Source organism: Sylvia atricapilla, chromosome 1, assembly GCF_009819655.1.
Source record: "Sylvia atricapilla isolate bSylAtr1 chromosome 1, bSylAtr1.pri, whole genome shotgun sequence".
Lineage (NCBI taxonomy): Eukaryota > Metazoa > Chordata > Aves > Passeriformes > Sylviidae > Sylvia > Sylvia atricapilla.
Window position 1 is genome coordinate 14,928,411 of NC_089140.1, and position 23,525 is coordinate 14,951,935.

Genomic DNA, 23,525 nt, shown 5'->3' on the forward strand with positions numbered 1-23,525 from the left:
CGGGCGCCTCCTCCGGCCCTCACTCGGTGAGCCCGAGGGGTCCCTCGCCGGGCGCTGCGGCCGGAGCTCCGCGCCTGCGGGGCCGTTCGCTCGCCCCGTTACGTCACAGCCGGACCCGCGGTTCGGCCGAGGCGCCGGGCGGCCCCGAGGGCTCCCGGGCTCGGCAGCATCCCCCGGGCCGCCGAGGTGTGTGCGGGGCCCGCCCGGCTCCGCTGCCGGAGCCCGGGAGCGGCGGTGCGGGGCCTGCGGCCGGGGAGCTCAGAGCCAGCGCCGCCGCCCGAGCCGGGGTCACCCCGCGAGTGCGGAAACTGCGAGAGGGCGCGACTGCCGTCAGTTCTGATGTTGTAATAAAGAGCTGCAGAAAGGCCGCGAATCCCCCGTTCCTGCAAGTCACGGCGGCTGTTTGTACAGCTCACGCTTTTCTCGGCGCTGGCCATAGAGCCTGGCCGCTGTGAGGGGTGGCGGCGGGTGCCCCAGGTTCCGTGGCGCTGGGCCGTGACAGAGTTTGGCTCCTGTGCGGTCGCTGCCAGCGTGAGTCAGAGCTGTGCACCGAGCTCTTGACTCCGAGACCTGAGCGATGTTTCATAACCTTGCTGCTGCTTCCATAAAAGTACAAATACCGTGCGCAGTCCTCTCGGGCTCCTTACGGTTTGGAAGGAACTGACAGCCAAAGGGGTTTTGTCCTGTGGCTGCAGAAATGGAGGCAGTAAATGGGTGTAGTGTTTGTGTATAACTAACCTATCGGCTTATGAACCCATTAGAACTCTTAATAATGACATCAGGAACACATCCCAGATTCCAAGTGATCAGATGTATCTGGTATAGATAATACAAGGAGGGAAGCATTCTAAAGCCACGTAGGAGAGTTTTCAAAAGACTGTGCAAATGTCTGCAGCATGGCAGATTTGAAACAATACAAAAGATTGGCTTGTTTCAATTTATTTTTCCCTTAAGTCATGCTCTATTAAAAGATTTACCTGGTTCTGTACCTAAATTAAGATTGATGCGGTACGTTTATGCTCAGTTCCTTTTGTCTCTGAGTTAACTTTTGGTAAAGCTTTTTAATATGTAGTAAAGTCTCAGTCAACAGCCTAGCCCTTAAATGCTGTATAGTTAAGCTAATTATAGCCTTGAATTTTCTTGTACTGATTTATTTGAACCTATAATATGCCATTAAAAGTGGTCTTTCATGTTATTCTTTAATGAAAAGGAAAGAGGAGGATAACGGTAAATGCGCAGCTCCCTTGGATCACAGTAGTTTATGTGCAGTTTTTTTCCCCACAGAACTATTCAGCAATCAAAATACTGAGCTGTTGTTCGTTTGTTTGTTTTTTCAATACCTTGATTGTTGCTAGTTATTTTTAGTAATAGTTTAACTTAATATTTTTCAAAGTTATTTTTATGTAAAGGAAAATACATCAGGGATGAGTGCATATTTTTTTCTGCTCCGGTAGCTAGAAGAATTGGATTTTTTCCAACTTAGAGTTTGTCAAAAGACAGGAAGAGGAAGAAAGAAAGTGTATGACAAGTCATATGTTTAAAATATTTTTCGTAATAATCTAATGTTCTTAGTATTCAATTATAAAGATATTCTTGGGTAACAGTGACTGGAGGTTCAGAAAAAACCAGCACTATGCACGTGCTTTTAGCTTTTGGGCAGGCTCTTAAAGAAATAGATTGTGTGGTAGCTAAAGTTGTAATTGAAGTGTTTTTCAAAGCATTTAATGAAGAAAATACTAATTTCTTGTGTTTCCTGTGTCTCATTTGTGAGTGAGAATATCAGAACTAGTAATGATGGGGAGAGCATAGATGAGATATTTCTGACTTTCTCACGTGAAGCCTTAGAAATTTTTAGTGATTGTCACACATATGTTTTTGATGTACAGGTTCAAGGATTATGTTGTACTAGATGAGAGGAGTGTTCTTCATCAGTGACTTGGACTGTTTCAAGCATTTTTATGTGCACAGGTAAAGCATTTATAGAAGTGATTTAATGTTTTAAATGTCTGTATTAAACTTGTGATGGTTTTATGTATTTACTTGCACCTAAGGCAGTAGATAGTGTCAGGTCAAAGTGAAATAGCCAATGTTGAATGTAGAACTTGGATTGGAAGCAGACTGGAAATACTACTGCAGTTGCAATTAAAGAAACTTTGGAATTTTGAAAGTGCATGGTAAAATCAGAGATCTAAGAACTTTTATCAGTTATTTCAGCAATATTTATTCAGATATTTGTTATTGTAATCTCTAGTCTAAAGTCCTGTTAATGTATGGTATGCCTCAGAGGAGATGCTGTTGTATTGTGGGTAAACATGTTTTAGTAGAATTCTTTATTTACCCCTTCCTAAAACGTTTTTCTCTTCTATTAAATCTGATTTACTGTCCTTTGCTAAATATATTTCCTGAGATACTGGAACTTTCTGTTGTTTTTGTTTGTTTGTTTTTTATTTCCTTGAAATAGGAATTAAGATGGATGAAATGTTTCACCGGTCATAGCAGCAGCAGGACATATAAGGTGGGTATGTTTAAGGATTACAGTTAATATCTTTGCAGAGTATTTTAGATTTTTGATTGTGTCCCTCTGAACGCAAAGACAGTTTTTGCCTCTGTGTTTGAGTTGTTGTTTATTTGCTCATTTAAAGTTCTTTAAGGTCAGTGAGGGTGATCTCCATTGGGCTTGTACTCCAGCGAAACCAATTGTTATCATAATTGCCATTAAAGATATTAGTGGTTCAGCAGCAGGAAAGTATGTTTTGATGCTCATCCTTATTTGCAGTCAAGACAAGACATTGGCCATATTTTCTAAGGCTCTATACTTCATGTTGGTGTTTTAATTCACTTACAGAGATCCAGAACATGCTTTTACTTAAAAGGATATTTAAAAACAAATTTAAAACATGACCTTATATTTTACAAGACTAACATTGGCAAATAAGAGAAACAGTGTTTCTTGAGTAATAATTGAGCCCTTTCTCATGGGGTATTGTTTGCATGTTGTCAAAGTTAGATGAATTGCAGACTTCTTCACAATGTAACCACCATTAAGTTATGACAGAGATCTTTATTTTGATTTTTTATCCTTTTTTTATTTAAAAAATAAAGTTGTGGAGTTTTTTTTAATTTCGTTCTTTCTTGTGCTGGTGTAATGATTCTTACTGCCAGCTTAAAATGGCGTTTGGAGAATGCTGTTGTCTTTGTATTGTATTTGCTCTATCAGTGTTGGTCTTGTCACCTCATGAAGCCACAGAACAACTGGGTAGAAACCATCCTATTCAAATATCACAAAGTGGGATATTTGCTAATTAAGCGTGTCTTTGACTTGCTGTATTGTAGTGTTGTATTTGCTGGTATTGGTTTGTCCCTAACTGGCTGATTAAACTTACTGTCAGTAGTATTCAAGCATAACTTTTTAAAAGGATTGATTTCATGGGTATTGTAATTGAATGTTATAGGAAATATTAGCATGGTTTGTGTAGCAATAATTGTAATCTTCCAGTTAATATCAAGAACATAATCAAAACACCATAAACCTGCGTGGTAGTAGAACTGTGTATTGAACAAGGCTGTGAAAGGGCATCAACTAAGGAGAGACTATCTTTGTCACTTCAGTCTTATACCATTTTAGAAAAGAGTGTTTTCCTCACCTAAACTGTGAATTGTTCTTTTTCTCTTTGGTTCTTTTCTTCCATCTTTTTGGAAGCCATACAGTACTGAAAGCCTTGCTGGAAGGGAGGCTGGCTGATGTCCTCGTACCAGAAGAGGTTTAGTACTGAGCTGCCAGTACACCTTGAATTGTTGCACAGATGGAAAGAAAACAATACAATCAGTAGCTCAGTACATCTTTTAGAATTGCAGTGCATTATGGTAACTTCATTTGTGGTTAAACTTTATTTTTTTTGCAGAATGAGGTTTTTTTTCTAGGTAATCGTAAATAGTAAAATTATGGAGTATTAAATCATAAACATGCTTTTTTTTATTTATTGTTTGAAGTGTGACTTTTGCTTTTAGAGGCTGCAATAGGATGGTAATTTCTGTGTATGCATCATGTTTCATTCTGTGGGTTAGCAATTTATTGTTTTTCAGGCAGTCTAAACCCAGGATTGTTGGTTTAGAAAAAATGTCATGGTTAATTCCAAGAAGAGGTCATGCAGTGAGCTCCAGAGCTGGACTATCTCAGCTCTGCTGGAGAGCCTCTGTTGCAGCAAGTCACTGGAGAGACAGGAGTATTCTTGTGGCTCACTTGGGTATTTGCCAGGAGGAGCAGGTGCTAAAGAGATGGAAAAGCAGCTTGGAAAATTTGTTTGATAGGTGAAGGAGTTGTGGGGGAAAGAAACTACTTCTGGCAGACTTACTAGCATCTATCACTGAATTGGTTTGGGATGTTAGGTTGGTTGTAATTTACAGTTCCATGGAAAAATTTTGCTGTTCAAGTGTGGGTGGCCGAGCAGTCAGAGCTGTGTTTCCATACTGTCTTTTTCAGAAGCCCTCTGTTACCAGTAGCTGAATGCTGAAATGTCTGTTATTTAGTTGTGTTATGTGATGCCAAAGCAGAAACCAAACCAAAATACCCCTCAAAGGTGCATTGTCTTAATTTTTGGTGCATTATTCAGCTGCTAAGGACAATTGCAGAAGACTATATCTCCAAAGAATCTTTCTCTTGGGCCAATACTGTGAAAATGGTGTATGGTGACAAATTACAGCTTCTGCTGATGTCATTGCTGTTGTACCTGTGCTTCTTTTCCACTTCACTTTTTTTATATGTATGTTTGTGGTTATTTGGGATGAACTGTAGAAAATAGGGGTTTTACAAAAAAGTTACTGACTTTCACAGTTTTGAGCACACTTCAGTCTTCTATTGAATGACATACAACTTAATTTTGGTGGACCTTTTTGGCCATGACTGGTTAGCTTCCCTAAGGGGGCTGTCGTCTGCTGATTGTGAGGGGGTGTAATCTCAGGTTTATATCAGGCTGCCCTTTCAAAGAGTGCTATGTACACTGAGACATGAAGTTCTGACAGTTTTTGCTCTTCCTCAGCTCAATCAAAACAGAACTGCTGGTGAAGGAATAAGGTAGATCCATGTTTTTAGCAAGTAGGGCAGTAAAGCTACCCAACTTTGGTCTCTGTTGATGATGTGCAGTGTCCTAAAGATAAAACTGTCCCCCAAAATACTGTTAGGGAATTAAAAAAGGTCAGTCTATAGAAACCTGCATAGTCCTGTTATATATATAAGTGTAGTAGTCTGCGTGTGATGAATCAGGTAACTTGGAAGTTACCCTGCCAGAAAAATAATATGGATGTTCAGTGGATTATGTTGCTTTTGTCATCAACAGATTTTGAGGCTTTACTGAAGCAGGAAAACAAATCAGTATTGGATTTAGAAAAAAGGAACCGTTGTATATTACGGGACTCGAACTGAGACCACCCAAATGCCTTCAGCTGGTTTTTGTTATTTTCACAAATTGTTTGTTCTTTTAGCAAGGTGTTTAAGAACAGAGAGTTGGGTCAATCCTCTATTATGTTTTATCCTAAGTGGCAGTATTAAGCAAACTTTACAATCTTATTCATCATTGAGAGAGAAAAAAAGTCTTACAGATTCTTATGGGTTTTTTTTTTAGCTTCCAGAGAAAAAGAGCAATAGTGATTTCAAATCTTCAAATTATAAATGTAATGCACTCTGTTTTTGGAAACTTTTTTCTAGTTTTGTCTGGATTGTACTTTGTAAGGGGCAATATAGGATCTATTATATTTTATGGTATTTAGTAAGTTAATTCAGAGATGTTATGTATTTTCCATAGTTTCCATAGTGTTATACAGTTTCCATAGTAGAATAAGTAGGATGCAGAGTATTTTTGTCTTCCATATAGTATGAGTTATCTTTTTTATTACTGTCTTCATTTTTCAAAGGGCAGGACTGCTGTATTTTTTACTGACTTGCTTTTGTGCCAAAGCATGCTTAGTGCCTGATTGAAGACCTAAAACAAAAAAGTCCTGGGCAGTTACCTTTGCTTAGTGTGTGTTGGTGTTCTCCTGTAAACCAGTGATTTTCTTTCTGGGAAGGTACCCTAACTGGCAAATGACAAAGATTTGCAGACTATAATGGGTGAAGTACAAAGAAGAAACTATGCTGAAGGACAAAAAAGCAAAGACTACCTGGCTCCAAATGATGTCTTGACATGTTAGTAGTGCCACATACTCGAAGTGAGGGGAAGGTGTGTTAAAAGCCTTGTTTCTTCTCTTAACTTCTGATACTTGTGTTCATACTTGCAATCAAAGTAAACAAAGTGTGATGGAGTATAAAATGATACAGTAAAAATCAGTTTCTTACTGTCATACGGCGTACCCACACAGTGGATATGGTGCTGTGTGCCTCTAAGATGGATGTAGAGAAGAAGGGAATCAGGGAACCTGAGTCTAAAAGAGGAATCTGTGGGGATGGAAATTTGCTTTTATAGAGAGAAATTGGTAAAAAAAGAGATTGTTTAGCCTTTGAAAGGCAGTGAATATGAAGAAGAAGTATAACACAAGTACACAAAATGATGAATTGTTTGAGAGAAGTAACTAAAAAGCTTTTGTTTTGTTGGCTCATGCTATAAGAGTAAGGGGACATTCTGTGAAATTAGGGTGGCAAAGTGAGAAAGGAAACTTGAGAAAGGATATATTTCTTACGAAACTGGTAAGACTGAGCTCTGCAGTCTAGGGATAATTTTAATTTAGAAAAATTCTAATAGAAGTTGGATGAGTTAGAGTGCAGGAATATTAACACAGGCTCAGGTTACCTTTTCTCCTGAAAGAATATAATCCCTCATCTTTTGTCACTTGCAAAATTATTTTTTCCATCGTGATTTTTAATAAAACTCATCTACAAACCATGTGTTGATGGTGTAAGTAAAGGAATTAAGTCTATCCCTACTTTGTTTATGGGAGAAAGAGTTACAGCATCTCACTAATTTGTTCTCTTTCTCTGTGTTGGCTTATATCTAGATGAGATAATATGACCCTAGGTAATATGTCTGGTTCCCTTGGTAGGATGCACTGATTTATTTTGTTGTAGATGTGGGTGCTGGAGAAGAGATTTTGGGGATTAACATCAGGGTCTTCATGAAACTGGAAAGAATTTATGTAGGCCAGTTGTTTTTGCAACTTGCTGCTTGTGAGACAATGTTCTGTTCAGCTTTGATTTTTCTATTGCCTGGGCTTGTGCATTAAGTTGGTGTTCCTGCAGTAATTTAATTTGAGTCAGTACACAAGTTTGTTCTGTACCTAGAGTGATGGAATATTTTGGGAGGATGAAATGAGCTAACGCTGGCCTTCTGTGTCACCCTGCCAACTCCCAGCAAGTATGTAAAAAGTCATAAAAATAGCAGTGGGGGTATCTTAATTAAATGAGCATGCTTGTCGCTCTGCCAGTCTTTTCTCTTGGCATGGTTCAAGTCCTAGAAACTGTTTGCTTTCAGTCTCTATCAAACTCAAATATAAAACTCCGTGATAAAAGCATCAGAAGCAGTGTTCAACCGGAAAAGACTACAGAACTGGCTTTTTCTCATTCCCACTTAAATGTCCTTTTCTTTCTTAGTGCAGGCTGCAGTTTTTACTTTTGTTGTGTTTAGCAGCAGATTGAGTTAAATTTGTTATGTTTGGCTCTAGAGCAGCAAAGAGCAGATGTCAGGGAGGTGCCGTGACAGGAATAAAAAAATTCAGCAGGCTTGTGGGAATTTGGGGGTGAGAGGGAAGTCTTCCTCCTTTTTTTTCCATGCTTGAATCCGTATTATAACATTTAGAGCTGGCATTCAGTTCAAAACTTGCCGTGCTGCAAGGGTTGATGCACTGACGCAGACATTCTTTCCCACAGCTCAAATTGTGGAAACAGAGTTTATTTATAAAATAAAACATGCCTCTGAAATTAAAATTGATACCTTAATTACAGAGAACTTGCCTGAAAGATGGAACTTAGCAATCCGTGGGACATTTTCCTGGCTTAGAATGGCCACGATTTATACTGAAACATTTTCTCTGCATGAATCCTAGAAATGGAGTTCTCCTGTCAAGGCAGAAAAAACTTCAGTAACTGAGAGGTACTCTGCCAGGGATGATAAGTCTAAAATAATAGTCGACTTTTAAACATCATTTAGGGTTGGAACACTTGAAAAGTAAGCCTTGCTATTTGGGATTGTCACTATTTGAAAAATATGCATTTAAAAGCCATCACTACATGTTGCCAGTCTTTGCGTAATCAGGTGGGTCCCGGGTGTATGTGAAATCCTGGAGAAGTTTCTTGCTTTGGATTATTACTTTTCACTTTTGTAAATAAGCACAATGCTCCAAAAGTCAGTGGTAGCTTCTTTCTTCTTTAAATCTTATCTTATTAAAGGCCATTTCTGAAAACACCCAGTGTAGTTCATTAGTTAGCAGCCAATTGCTTGTTTGTTTCTCTTTCTTTCTCCCATCTTTGTTTTTCATTCATCATCTACTTGCAGTACAAGAGTATATATTGCCACAGTATAGTTTATGGAAACATGAATATGATGTAATTTGCATCGTATTTACATTTACATAATTTTGATTGCAGGTTGCTGTATTTAAAAATTGTGCCAATTCTCTGTTATTGTATGTGTAGAATGATGTACTTGATAATTTCTGGAGGGTTTTTTTCTGTGATGAAAAGGTTTTATTTACACAGTGATCTGGAGGGCAGGACAGTAATAAGTCTACTTTTCCTTGAGATGGTACTTACTGATCATGTATTAATGTTCTAGTAAGCCACATTGAGTCCTGCTTTGAGTCTTCTATTGTGGTGGTGAAGCTGGACTCTTGTCTGGCTTTGGTAGTAACTCTTATCATTTGCTGAGGAGATGGGATTTGAAATAAAAGGAATATATGTTATTGTGCATTTATAAGAATATGGAGTCTGACTTTTTTTTAAAAAAGCAGTAAGTGTAGTGGGGTCACTTGACAGAAGCATCATATGTGTAAGGTATATATTGTACATGTTCTCCTCTACAGAGTCCTGAGTAGAGTGTGCTGCAGTTCACGTTTGAGAACAAATCTTCCCATGTGTTTTGCTGATGAACAATGTCAGTGCACTGTTAAAAGAACGCAGGACTAACCTGCCTGTTGGCTGTAGCATGTTGAGTTTCTTGGTTAGACAGGTAATTTCAGTGACTTGAAAGTGATGGGCCTGGAGATAATTGTGGTCAGAGATGCTCCAAGAGGATTGAGTGAAGCCCTTTGGATTTTTAAACAATAAGGAAGCCAGATTTGATCAACAGCTTCTGGGATGGTTATTCAGACACTGAGTTAGTCAAGTCCAGTGCAGGATTTTTCACCTCTGGCCAGTTTAGAGCATGTTCTGTGTAAGGCGAGCTGGTGAAACTAACAGTTTTGGTGCGTTTGATTAGCATCATTTATTTACTTCAATTTGCCCTTAACTTAATTTCTTACACGTATTTTTCACTTGGCTGTCAAGTTTCTTTGTTGTGTCAGAAAGAATTTGTGACCACATAAAAAAAGTTGGGAAAATGGCTGTTGTGGATTCTGTATTTCAAGACTATGTTCTAGCTCATTTAAGTAGTTAAGTATTTGTAAGATTTCTTTTACATGATAAGATTTTGCTTCAATAGAAGCATGAAACTGTGGAGTCTCTTTAGGCTAGATCAAGGTTGTACCTGTTTTATTTCTTTTTTAATGATTTCTTGCAAGCATCAAACCTACATTTATGTAGTAACATGCTCTGAAGATACCTAGTTATTGTGAGGAGAGTGGTCTAGGGTGTTATTAAGATATGATTGATCTAACTCACTGTAAAAGTTTTGAAACCTTTCTGAAGATGTTTTTGTATCTAGAAATTTTCAGGTATTTGGTATAAAATACGGTGTTCATTGGAAAGTGAAAATTCTGTTCAATTTTGAAAGAAAGCTTTGTTCATATTCACAATTAAAGCAGACCAAACTCCTACTTTTCTTTTTCAATTTTAAAATTATTCTGCACTTACAGAAATGCAGATAGCTTTGAAAGATTTAGCTGATCAGCTTTTGAGAAGCATAAAAATTCCTTAGATTAAGAATAACGCTAACTAAATTGATGGAAACTCCTGAATATAGAACTGTTTCTTTCTGGACAATTCTCTTTCTGTTCCAGGAAGCTGTTAATTTTGGAAAAGCAAAAAAATCAAGAACGATGAAGTCTTGGTTATACAAGTTGTGGAATAATGGGTTTTAATTTGACCATCATCAAAAATGCAAGTGAAGGAAAAAGAACAGTGTATTGATGGTAATATCTAAGAATTTGTACAACATCTTCCCCCTAAAAACCAAAAATTCAAAAAATAATTTGTAAAGTGGACTGTACCTATAGACTATTGCGAGTGTCATATCAGGCTAAGTATCCCGAGTCTTATTCAACTCTGAGAGATTTCAGTGATGAGAGATGTAATTTACTTGGACATATGAGCCTTTTTTTGTCAAAGTGTAATTATGTTTTAAAGTGTTTGCTGTTCAATAATGGAAGCAATTTATTTGAATTTTCTCTTCATAACATTTCAAACATGAAACACTAGAAAGACCATTTCCAAAATACTTATTAATAATTGCAAAATTAATAGATAAACCCAAGAATTCATAGACGTTAGTAATGGTTGAGAGACAATAGCCATGCTTGCCTAATGGAGGATATTCACAGTTTCAGGGTTTTTTTTACTGGCCCCACTTTCCCCAAGACTTGTGTGTCAATGGTGTAGTTACCTGATAATCCAGTCTTTGGCAATTATCTTTAGAAAGCTGCTCTGGGTTGGGAAGGACATGTTTGATGTGTATACTTGCAGTGAGGAAGGTGCTGGATGGGAATATTAACTTGTGTTATGTTGACTGATTGTAGATGTCCCCAAAAGGGGAAGTTTTAAATTTCTATTGAAATCTAGTCATATTACAAATAACTGTATTGAGAAGCAGAGTAATTTGCAAAACTAGTATCTTTGGAATTCACTTTTTCATTATAAAGTGGTTTCACGCCCCCAAAATACGACATTTCTTACTTTAAGGTTTTTAAAGTTAATTACATTTCTTTCTAGAAATAAGTTGAATGCCAGTAACCTCTCAGTTAAAGAGAATTACTTGTCGAGGTACACTAGAATTGTGGAATATCCTGAGTTGGAAGGGGCCCACAAGGATCACTGAGTTCAACTCCTCCAGGTTTTCCAGATACAAATTCTACAGAAGTTTCACAAAGAGCAGATGTGGCCAGGTGGAAAATGTTGATTTGCAAAGGAATATGTGCGGTGCCCAATGTTGTGAGCTGCAGTGCTGCTTCAGGGTGCAGCAGATGAGTCAGTTACAAATTCATGTGTTGAAAGGATTGCTCAGTTTCTGATGTGCTGCCTACACTCGGGAGGTTCAGGGAACCCTCTCCATGTCTGTTGCTACCAACTCATCTGCACAGTAATAGCCCTTGTAGGTTGCTCCTGGTTTCTGACAGGCTTCAGTCAATTCACCTGGCTGAAAATAGACTGTGGTTTTAGCCACATTAAGCTCAAAAAAACCCCCATGCAGTATCACTGGCAGTATTTTTGCTCTACATATACAAGTAATTTGAAAACAGACTATCTTGCAACAATATTGAAGGGGTTTTTTTCTGACCTATGGCTAAACAGTGTTATATGCTATGGATAAGTTTGTGTTGCATTTATAGCTGTTGAAAAGCTAGTGGCTCATCCACTATTGCAGGTTTTTTTTGTTAACATCTTGTATGAATATTTTACTGCTGAATCTTTAATCTGCTGTGGAGACAGACAAATTTAGGAGCAGTGACTTTAATCTTTGAAGAACGTGTATTGACTGGGAAAGCTAGTTCAGTTTATTTTTGCAAATCACCAACTCTTAGAAGTGGGATTAAGTTTAGTGCAGGAGAAAATGGAACTTTACCTTTGTCTCCAGAGTGAGGTCACAATGCTTGTCTCTTTTCAGCCTCCATCTCAGTAAAATAATAGGAAATATAATTGTTTCATGTTTCAGTTTTATCTCCTGAAGAATGGGAGTTAGGGTTACTTGTGCAGGCTGTAATGTCAGCAATTAATTCTTGTCCTTGTTGCTTCTTTGCTGCACTGTCTCAGCTCTATTTGCATGCCCTTGTTTGAAATTCTCATGTGCTGCTTTTGTATTTTTCTCTTTTTTTGCCCCTTGATTTTATTTATTTAGTGATTACACTGAACAAGTAGCTGAGTAGACTTCAGCTATGCAGGAATTAGTTGTGCAAGGGGCTTTAGTGATGGCAAAATTCACATAATTCACAGAAATCCCACCCACCTTAGATGTGAAGGCAAGGAAAAGGAAACAAAACAGAATCCAACAGAAGAGATGAGAAAAGAAAGACTTTGGTAGTAAAGGAAGGTAGAGTGGAACACCTGAGTCACAAGGTTGGAAGAAAAGAAGCTAAAGTGATACACTGGTTTTGGCACTGCAATATGTGATGATGCTGTTCTAATTTGAAATTTTAAGAACATCTTAAGAAGCATGTTGCTTAAATAAGATAATTCACTGATTTTTTTTTTAATTGTAAAAGTATCTTTTAAGCTTATTTTTCATTAGAGCAGATATACACTAGGACACTAGGACTCATTTTAGGGGAGCTTATTTTCATTTAAGGAGGACATATTCATAGTAATTTTAATAAATTAATAAACACTAGTGCTTGGTTGCTTTATTGCTCATCATCTGTCTGACTGGGGTTATGTGTAGCATTTGGTCTTGGTAGATTTAAAGGAATGTTATTTTTGTTTGCGAGGAGCTTAGGAAAAAATCTCGGCTCACTAAAATGGGTCCCCGTTCTGTGTGAAGAACAAGCATGTGATCACTGTTCACTTTCCAATATCACTCTTGAAGGCTTTCTAACTAGACTGAACTACAGCCAGATCACTCAAATTCCCCCATGTCCCTAGAGAATAGAAATTGTTTCACCAGCAAACACATTGAGTACTTTGACCCCATTCTCCTGATTTATGGGGTTTATTTCAGAATTTGGGAGATTCACTGAGAGAGTTAGCATTCTTGCTTGAATAATGCCCTACATATTTTGGACAGAGGTTTTCCATGGCAAAATAGGAACAAGATATTTGACCATCTTCTAGAGGGACCACTATTTTGTCAGCATGAATTTAAAAGAAAAAGTCCAGAAGAGACAACTGACAGTTCTTGCATGGTGTTTACAACTTTTTCATGTTTCTTCTGGGCTTTAATTATACTTGATATTCATGGCAAGAAGAAAGACCAGGGCGTTTGTTCTTTTCATGGAGGTGTAGCTTCATCATCACATCGTTGGGAATTTATAGCCTAGTAATATATAGTGTTTTTTCCATTCCAGCATTTTGCAATTGGTTTGTACAGCCTTATAGTCTGGCAGCTAAGAGCTCACTTTTTCACTATTTTTTTTGGCATGAAAGGGTTACTGTTCACATTTCCTGTGTAATTCCTTCTGATCTTGCTGGGCTGTAATTACTTTCTTGATGTTAAACATTCCCAGGCTCCTATAACCTTCCAGCCTGCTTGTGCTGGCCAAGTTTGTCCCAGGTGATCATGTGGGCGAACCTCCTGTTTTTAAGGATAAAAATCTCTCCTTCCTGTGTAAGATAGGCTACGTTCTCATTCCTTTGCTGTGTAATCCCAAGAGAAATCTTTAAAAAAAATAATAATAAGGTAGCACTCTTTTAGAGTCAGACTTAGCAGCCAAAATACATGACAAATCAAGTGTGTGGGTTTAGAATTTGCTGAATCTTGGTTGAATGACTGCAAGTTCACATTGAAGATTATTTTTTCTTAATACGTTTGGAAAAGAGGTTATGATATAAAAAAGATTTTGACTGTAGCTTCTTACTTTTGACCATATAATTGGCAAATCTTTTTAAACTTGTTTGAATGTAGAACTACTTAGCTGAGCGTTCAGAATTTTTTTCTTTTGAATTCTTTGCAGTAGCTGCATATCTTAAAAAAAAAAAAAAAAAAAAGGGAAAAAAAGCCCCAGAATCTTACTCAATTCTCTCTTTCCTTCGTAGTTCAGTTATCCTGTATTTCTTCTGATTTTCAGTTTTGGTATATAAACAGTAAACCCAGGGTATTGTTTTGTTTTTACATAGAAGTGACTGTATACTACTGAAAAATGTTGACTTCAGAGGTGTGGGAACTGAGGTGTTCTGTTCTGCAAAGACACCAGAAAGTTTTCTGTGCTGCTCTTCAGATCTAATGTGGAGGAGACACCTGTAAGAATGTGAATGAAGTTTGTTTTCCATGACCTTTATGCTGTTTTCTCACAGTGCCAAGAAAGATGAAAGGTTGTGATGGCAGAGTTTTTTCAGGGTGTGAGGAGTTGTAACGTGTTGATACATTGACACTGGTGAATGTTGGGTTGCCTTTTTTGTTGTTGTTGTTGTTACTGACAGTGCAGTCAGTAACAAATTTTTTTTTTTTGCTACTGTCAGAGAAAGTCATTGGATGTTCTGTGCTCTAATGGTACAAGAGGTAGTCTGAATTTTGATATTTCAGTTAAGAGCAATCTCATTATCTTATCCTGTTATAGGTTATTTTTTTGTCATAATCCTAGTCTTATTAATTTGTTCATTTAATTGCCTGCTTTGTGAAATTCTCAGGCTGCAAGTAATTCTGTTTTGTTTAGCTGTATTATTGTAGTTGCAACACAGATACTCAGAAGTCTTCCCAGTAACTGAGTGGCTGAAGTCTTGTGAATGTGTAACTGTGAGCTCAATGGGATTACATGACTATACCTGGAAGAAAATAGCTTGTAGGTGATAAATTGTATCAGTTTGAGCCCTTTTTGTAGTATAGTTCTCATGCACTCCGATGCCTGTGCTTTACTACATCATTAGAAATTAAAACAGTTGACATGTATGTTGCTGATGGTGCTGCTATGCTGTGAATGACAGGAAGAATATATTTTAATGAAAATGTCTTTAATCTTTCAGGAAGCCTTGAGTTTGATGCCTTAGTTATAATTGGAATGCAGTCAGTATGCTGCCCAGTTCTTAATTGCATATTCCATCATGTAACTGGGAGTATGGCTGTCAGATCTATTGTTGTTGTTGAACCCACATGTTCTTATGGGGTATTGTTCAACAGAGAAATCCAGTACTGGCATACAGTATTTGTACAGTAGTTGTGTGAAAAAAACCCCATGAAGCAGGTGTGCATATAGTATATATACTAGGTGAGTATAATTGGACAGAAGAAGATGCTGCTTGTAATTTCCAATTACACTGTCATTTTATTGTGGCCTGAGATTTGTTAGGAAGCTTCATATGAAGAGGGTTTACCTTTGCATATCCACTTGAGTATGTGTTAAACATGTTGCAAGTGTGATAGGCTTCCTGTGCAGCAGTGTAATACTTTGCTTAAAGATTTTTTTTTTCCAAAACAGCTTGCTTTTGACTATGTATTATGAAAACACTGATGAATTTAGAGTTAGTTGAGAAGCAGACTCTCCCCAAGCCTGATTTCCATCTAATAGATGTATAGTTCATCTTGCCATTCTCTTTACCTGTTTAATTTTGCTTCTGGTTAGATGAAGAGAAAAATTACTCGCTATTTTGTAATTAAAGGTAACCTGTTTTGAATTTATTTTATAAAGTACTTAGAATGTAACTGACCAGACTCTCCATTATGAATTTCACCTTCGTAGTGGAAAGTGCCCTGAGTGGTAATGAATTTTCTTCCATGAAAAATCTGTGGTTTCAGAGTCTATATGAATTGCCTCTTGCTTTTTTTATAAAGTCATGTTACAGGATGTAAGCTGGTTCTGTTTATCCTCTGTGTGTGTGCATGTTGATCTTCTAGTGATTTCACTTAAAACTCTTGTGGACTCAGATGTCTGTAATGTACTAGAGGCAAGGTGATGCCTATAGCTGTGATGCAGGGAAGAAATGTACCTAATTTAAAGTGTATTTAGTGCAGAGAAAAAAGTATTTGGTTTTAACAAGCTTCTATAGAAATAAGAAATTATTTGAATTAGGGGAACTTTTTAGCTTTCAGACAATGTAGTCAACTGTATTTTTATATTCAGAGTTGTACAAGTTCTCTCTTAGGAAGGACATGTAAATTACTGTTGTGACAAAATACATAAATGTGTCTAGGATTTGATAATAATTAATTCATTTTGCTTATCTAAGGAAAGATTAAGTGCCTCAGTTTGAAACTGGCTATAAAAAGTAAAATGTAAACAAATTTAACACACATCCGGTGTAATAGCACATTTGGTAGAACTGAAGGCATTTTGTTTTCAAGAGCAGTGTTTTTTTCACTTTCAGTGTTCACAGGTTGTTTAGTTACAGAGCACCTCCTGACTAGATTTTTAAGGGCAGTTATCTCCATGGCTTTCTTGACTTGAACTGTGTATATGATAGAGTCTTTAAGTACTGGTAAAATGCTGATGAATTATGTTTTTTGCTATTGGTGCACAGAAAGAATCATGGAATATCCTGAGTTGGAAGAGACCCACAAGGATCATCAAAATCTAGCTCCTGAGCCTTCACAAGGCAGCCCCAAGAGTCACACCCTGGTCTCTGAGAGCATTGTCCAAACACTTCTTGAGCTCTGTCAGGCTCAGTGCTGTGACAGCTTCCCTGGGGAGCCCATTCCAGTGCCCAGCCAGCCTCTGGGTGAAGAACCTTTTCCTAGTATTCAACCTACACAATTTCAGGAGATTCCCTTGGATCCTGTCACTGGTCACCACAGAGATCAGTGTCTGCTCTTCCTCTTCCCTCATGGAGAGGCTCACTGGAATGAGAACTCCCAACACTCTTGTCCAGACCAAGTGACCTCAGCCACTCCTCATATGGCTTTCCCTCAAGGCCCATCACCATTGTGGTGGATCTCTTTTTTAACACTTTTTATCAGCTTTGTATCTTTATTATACTGTGGTGCCCAAAGCTGCACACAGGCCTCAAGGAGAGACAGAGCAGAGTGGGAGACTCTCCTCTGTACCTGATGGATCAGGGAGGCCCTGCAGAGAGATCTCGACAAATTCGAGGTCTGGGAAGTCACCAGCCACATGAAATCCAACAAGGCAAAGTGCTGGACTCTGCACCTGAGATTGGGGAACCCTGAATGTAGAGACTGGGCAATGAGAGGCTGCAGAGCTGTGCCACAGAAGGGGACCTGGGGGTCCTGGTCCACGGCAAGTTGAACCTGAGCCAGCAGTGCCCTGGCAGCCAGGAGGGCCAGCGCTGTCCTGGGGGACACCAGGCACAGCCAGGCAAAGGACAGGATTGTCCTGCTCTGCTCTGCCCTGGGGCGGCCTCACCTCGAGGGCTGGGGGCAGTTTTGGGTGCCACAATATAAGAAAGATACAAAACTGTTAGAAAGCATCCAAAGGAGAGCCACAAAGATGGTGAAGGGCCCCGAGGGGAAGCCGTGTGAGGAGCAGCTGAGATCCCTTGGTCTGTTCAGCCTGCGGAGGAGGAGACTGAGGGCAGACATCACTGCAGTGTTGTGAGGGGAAGAGGAGAGACCAGGCCCTGATCTCGTCTCTGGTGTCCAGTGACAGGACAGGAGGGATTGGCCTGAAGTTGTCTCAGGGGAGGTTTAGTTGGATATCCAGAAAAGGTTTTTCACTCAGAGGGTGCTTGGTCACTGGGACAGGCTCCCCAGGCAAGTGGTCACAGTACCAACCAAGCCTGATGGAATTCAAGAAGCATTAGGGCAATGCTCTTAGGCACATGGTGTGACTCTTGGGGGTGGTGCTGTGCAGGGCCAGGAGTTGGGCTCTGTGATCCTTGTGGGTCCCTTCCAACTCAGCTTATTCTGTTAATCTGTAATTTTAAGGCTTTTTAATTTTATGGATTTAGATGAACAGTCATGAAAACAGAACCTTACAAGGTATTTAGCAATTTGAAAGCTATTAGGAAATAGAATACACTGTATCCGTATTATACAGGTGTTTCTCCTGTATAGAAAGTGTTCTTGTCATCTGCTCTGATGCTCAAAGTAATTTTATGTTTTGTCATCTACTAAATGTATTGCATGTTGTCTAAATTTTTTACTTATTGGAATTTTCTTCTAAAATTCCTAGCCAAAACTTCACATTTCAGAAACTTAACCTCAGTTCTTCCATCTATATAAAATAAAATTGGCTTCCAGTCTGTGAATTTTCATGATACTTACATACCGTAGGTGGTTCAGCTATTGTAGTCAAGAGTTTTAAAAATACTTGGAAATTAAATATGTATATAGCCAGAAATACTGAAAAAAATATTTACTTATTTATCTTTGAAGATAACTGTAACCAGTGGAAGTATTTATTTTTTCGATTCATCACAGGACTGTGGGTTTGAAGGGAACTTTCTGTCACTGCAATTTTGTGTTCCATTTTTAAGGTTAATTCAGTTCTGACTTGTGGCATGGTCATTGACATTTACATGGTGTGGGCCATGAGGCTTGCATGCAGCAAGTGAATGCACACAGATCAGAAATAGCTTAGAAGAAAAGTCCAAAATGTCTTTGGCAGTTATCACCATTATTTTTAATGTCCCGATCTCCCTTCCAGTGCCCTAAAAAGAAGTAGTTGAGCTGAATGAATGGATGTTTGATACAGAGGATGACACAGACTGTTGGCATGCACCCAGTGCACATCTCAAAACTACGAAGTTTACAACACAGGTATTACATTATTTCAGGACTAGTGAAGGTAAAATGACTTTGAAGAACAGAAGTGAATGTGGTAGAAATAATATGCAGGGTTTTCTGCTTTCCTGCAAGGGAAGCATTGATTTATTTTTTTAACAGAAATATGTTTGGTAATGTTCTCTCTATTAAAACCCTTATCTAAATTTTAAAGGATACTGTGTTCTTTGTCCAGGCTTGTATATTTTGCTATTTAGTGCAAGTTTTTGAGATAAAGCAAAGTTATAGATTAAAAAAAACCAAATCACAGCTGTGTAAAGAAAGTTACAGCAGACTCAAATAATTTGTATATTAAAACATGTTTAACGAGTGTTCACTAGAGAATCTCTCTAAAAAGTAAAATGTCACAGAAAAACCTTACAGACTTTTCTGTGGTCTTGTATATTAAATGTTCTCTTGTCTGCTTGAACTGTTCTCACCATTCAGAAGACAAGTAGAGTAGTACTGTGCCAGTGTGTTTTTATCTGAAACAGATACATTGGAGATTTTTTGTCCATGTGATTCAGTTCCTAGAAAGATAGGTAGTTTCTTAAAAGTCATTTTGTATTCAGTAAAGAAAAATTATGAGAATTCAGCCTGTTGCAGGTATTGGGAGCTTGTGCTGATAAATCACTTGGACACTAATCAATTTCTGAATCTTTGAAAAGACTTCTTTCTATCTGACAGTTTTCAAACAAATAAAAACCACTCTGTTGTCTTCTGTACAGGTTTTTCTTTCTGAGGCATGTAGAATAAATACAGCAGGTGTGTTAGAACTGTGATCTAATTTTGCAGGTTGGGAGCCGAAAACTAGTTCTGCTTGCACGTATCTCCAACTTCAATCTTTCAAAGAAGAGCAGACTTAAAAAACAAGGATTACTTGAGCATAAAAATGTGACTTGCTTGACACCTACTTGTTCATTTAGTTACTCCCAGAACAATTCTTCTCTTAGGAAACATGATTTGTTTGGTTGAAACAAGGTAAGGAAGGGAGTGAAGCAGTACAGTTTTAAAGAATGGGGAGCTGATGATGGCAAGCACTGTATGGCTTGGAGACAGGAGATTAAGGATGTAAAGTTATTAATAAAAATCTGTGGGCAGTAGAGTACAATGGAGTTCTTTAAATATAGAGGATGTTCTTGAAGAGTACAAAAGCTTAGTAATGATAGAAGTCCAATACTGGGCAAGGATGATAAATTTCTGCTGTGCAGAGAAAGGCATAAATATTCAATAAATATTTTGTTCTGTATTCAGAAAGAGGCTGGATAATGCTTTTACATCTCACCACCTCCATCATTAGTGATGGGAAGAATGTATTATCACTGTACCAGCAACTATTAATGTTAAATGTTTTTAAATCTGCTGCACTGACACCTACAGATACTAAAAAAGAAAAAAAAGCTTAGAAGCTGTATGAATTATTCATTTTGAGTTTTAACAAATCATGGAACAGTGGAGAAATTTTAGAAGGCTGGAGGTGAAGGGGAACTAATGTGCCCAAATTTAGAAAGTATAATAAGTGCACCTTGAAAAGGCCGATAGTAGTATGCTGTCAGTGAAGATTTAAAGGAGAGTTGCATAATTAATTCTGATGAGAACAGACAAGTCAGACCTACATTGTACTGCTGCATGGGGTTACTCATTTCTGTAAACTGGTATTAGGTTGACTGGCCTATAGTTCTCCAGATCCTCTCTCTTGCCTTTCTTCAAGATGGCTATGTGCCATTTTCCAGTCTTTGGGAACCTCCTTTGATGCCATACTGTTAAAAGATGATAGAGCGCATCCTTATGGTGACACTGATCAGCTCTCTCAGCACTGAATGCATCCTTCTGGTCTTTGTGGATCTTTCTTCATCTACTGTTACTAACATTATATCAGTGCTTCAGCCTCTTCCATGGTTTGGTTCACCTCCTCTGCTAAGCATTAGGCCCAGATTTTCCTTAGCCTTTCTTTTGTGACCTTTGCCTTTCTTAACTCTATGTACATGCTTGAGCAGTGTCTTAGATAATTAGAACTCTGCTGTAATCCACAGACAACTGAGCATGACTAGCAAAGTTTGGATTCGGACATAAAGTAGGAATTAGTGCTGCTATTCAAAAAATAGATGTTTGGTTATTTAATTGCCCTAAGTGAGCAGAACTTCAGTGTTAGAATTTGAAGGCTTGACATGACTCAAGCAGTGTAGGTGTCCCACAGCATGGTTTTTGTGGTAAATTAATGAAAAGGTACTGTGTGTCAAACCAAAAAAACCTAGTTGCTTTAAAAGCTTGGTCATGCTTAATTTTTTGCCTTTTGAAGCACTAATTCAGTTTGGTCGTGCTTAGTTTGAGATTTAACTGAATGCATTTGGAATACAAATATCTGTAGGAACAGAAGACAAAGCTGGAGGCCATAGAGAAAGAAGAATGTTCCCAGGGTTAGCTTAGACTGCACACCACAGCTGGTTGCTGGACAGCATCCAGGAATAATTTTGACATGTTTATTTCACATTTTTTTCCCCATGAACATGTTTTAAGGACACTTCATTAAAAATGTCTGATAGTCTTTGAAGCTTTGTGCCTTTAACGTTTTTTGAACAACAAACAGGGTGTTGGATAAAAAAATGAAAATTATTTTGGCAAGGACTATTTGCACAATGGGAACAATACAAGCTAAGTGAGCTAAGGCAGTAAACTAGGACAGGTTGGATTTTGATTTTTTCTTTTTTGTATTTTTAACTGTGTGAAAGTTTTTAAGTATAGTTCTTATAAGTATAGTAAGAGTGCTGATACACGATAATAGACTGCAAGAAAGAGATTAATTTACATAAATCATAGAATATGTTGTCATGTATATTTTCTAGGAAAGGTGTATCAGTTTGAACAACTGCTGATATTTTATATGCTTCTTGGTGCTAGTCAGTAAAGTGTGTCACCAAAACTAGCTATGCCTGTGGAATATTTGTGTCCATTTAAATTCTACTATTTGTATTTAAACATGTGTTTATAACAGATTGACTAGAAAATATTCTTAAAATAAATGACACATTAGTCACTTCAGCCCAGCAGTTGCTTTTTCAGTTGGGTTAGAGCTCTGGGAGCTCCCAACCATGGAGCTGGGACATTCCATGCAAGAGAATCCATCGAAGTGGTGTCAGTCCTTTCCCAGAAAATGAGAGGGATGTGACTGAGCAAAGAATGCGGGCGAACAGCTGAACAACTCTGCTGGGGTCTGTATGAATTAGTCTGGGCACAGCAGCAACAGGGAGGGCAGATGCTGCCTCTGCTGCCTATGCTCAGCTCTCAGCTGGGCTGTCACTTCCCTGGCTGCAGCTCTCACGAGGGTTCCAGAGCTGTAGTTCACATCTTCAGCTGTGGATGTTGAGCTGCCCTTAATTATGCAAGATAATTTTGAGTGCATTGGTTGCGTGTTGGGAATTCTTTTTATCTACAAGTATAAAATTTATGCAATATTCTTTAACACTTAAGGCACCTGCTGTGACAGAACTTACATAAAATGTGACCTTTTAATTTTTGCACTAAATTTGGATCTCTGGGTTTTATGAGGGTGCTTCAGTGAGGCTATGTTCTAATTTGTCACCTTACTGTTTGATGATTCTTCCAATGTAGAACAGTTTATTATATGCTTGGGAGGCAGTAAAGGTGGATGGAAGTTGTGTAAGATGGAAGTTGCTTATGCTAGTCATTAGATCTTTACAGGGTTTTTAGGTGTGACCTGTTAAGCACATATTCCTTTCTGGTGAGTAAAAGCAGTAAGTGAATTTGTTAAGCGCAGATTCCTTTCTGATTCTTTCTGAGGGTCTTGTTTGGGAAACATAAGATACAATTCATAGTTGAGCAAGGTTTTTATTGTTGGGTGTTGTTAAAAAATCCAACTGTTGTATTTGCATCTCTGGTTTTAAAAGTGTATGTGTTACTGAAGTGTATGGACGCTTAACTATCCAGAAAAACCCCACCCTTATGGCCCTGAAACAGTCTAGGCCAACAGTGTTAGAGGCAGAGTTTGGGGGCAAAATCAGTGTAGCACCAAAACAGTTGAAGCAGTTCTTACTAAAATATCTGATTTGTTACCTTCAATATTTTTTACTACAGGGCTATCTGCAAGGGCCAGCTGTGCTTCACAACAGTTACACGTGCTCAAATGAATTCTACTTCTTCAGTAGAAATTAGAAGCTGTTTCAGCTGAAGAAAACAGCCTTTTTCCTTTGACATAAGTCACTAAATTTTTCAGTGTATAATTCAAATTAAGAGCATTTTTGTTTGAGAGGAATTTAGTTTAGTGTAATGGTCTTAGGCATGTGGCAGTATTAGTTTTTTAGTGCTATTACCATTTTCCTGTTCTTTGTTTCTTTAATTTCTGCCTTAGGAGTTTGAATGCGTGTTAGAGGTGAGCCTTTTTGACAGGGAATTTAAACAGAAAATTGTCAACTGGTTGGTAGTTTGAATTTTAACATCTTGGAAGTACATCCCATCTTGGCTTAGGTCATTTATTGCTTGTTTGGGCAGTCATAGTAAATGGCTATTATTTTTTATTTTTATTTTTTATTTTTATTTGTTAGTTCTTGGATGCTTGTTTTGCTTAGGTCTGGGAATATGATGCATTGAACTTAAGAAACATACACTGCATTTTATAAAGTATAGTGTGTGGCATATATATATGCCACAATGTGTCTTTCTTGATGTTTTAAGAAACTTGTAATGGAAATTCTTATAGAAACAACTGTAGATGATGTTCTTATTTGGTACCATGGCAAAGTTGAGTACGGTGTTCAATCTTGCAGCAGTAAAATCAGAAATAATTCCACTATTTTAGTCAGAATTTCAAAAGCAATTCACCTTGCAAAGCCTGGAGTGTTTTTTTGCTTTTGTCAG

The 23,525-nt window shown here is 38.0% G+C and overlaps 1 protein-coding gene across 1 annotated transcript in view; it reads left to right on the forward strand.

Annotated features, from left to right (window-relative positions):
* Positions 1-440: 440 nt before the first annotated feature.
* ZNF438 (zinc finger protein 438) overlaps positions 441-23,525 on the forward strand; it is a 51,120-nt gene continuing 28,035 nt past the window's right edge. The window contains 3 exon segments of the mRNA XM_066315377.1: positions 441-714; positions 1,887-1,968; positions 2,462-2,515. The gene's annotated coding sequence lies outside the window, so the exon portion shown is untranslated.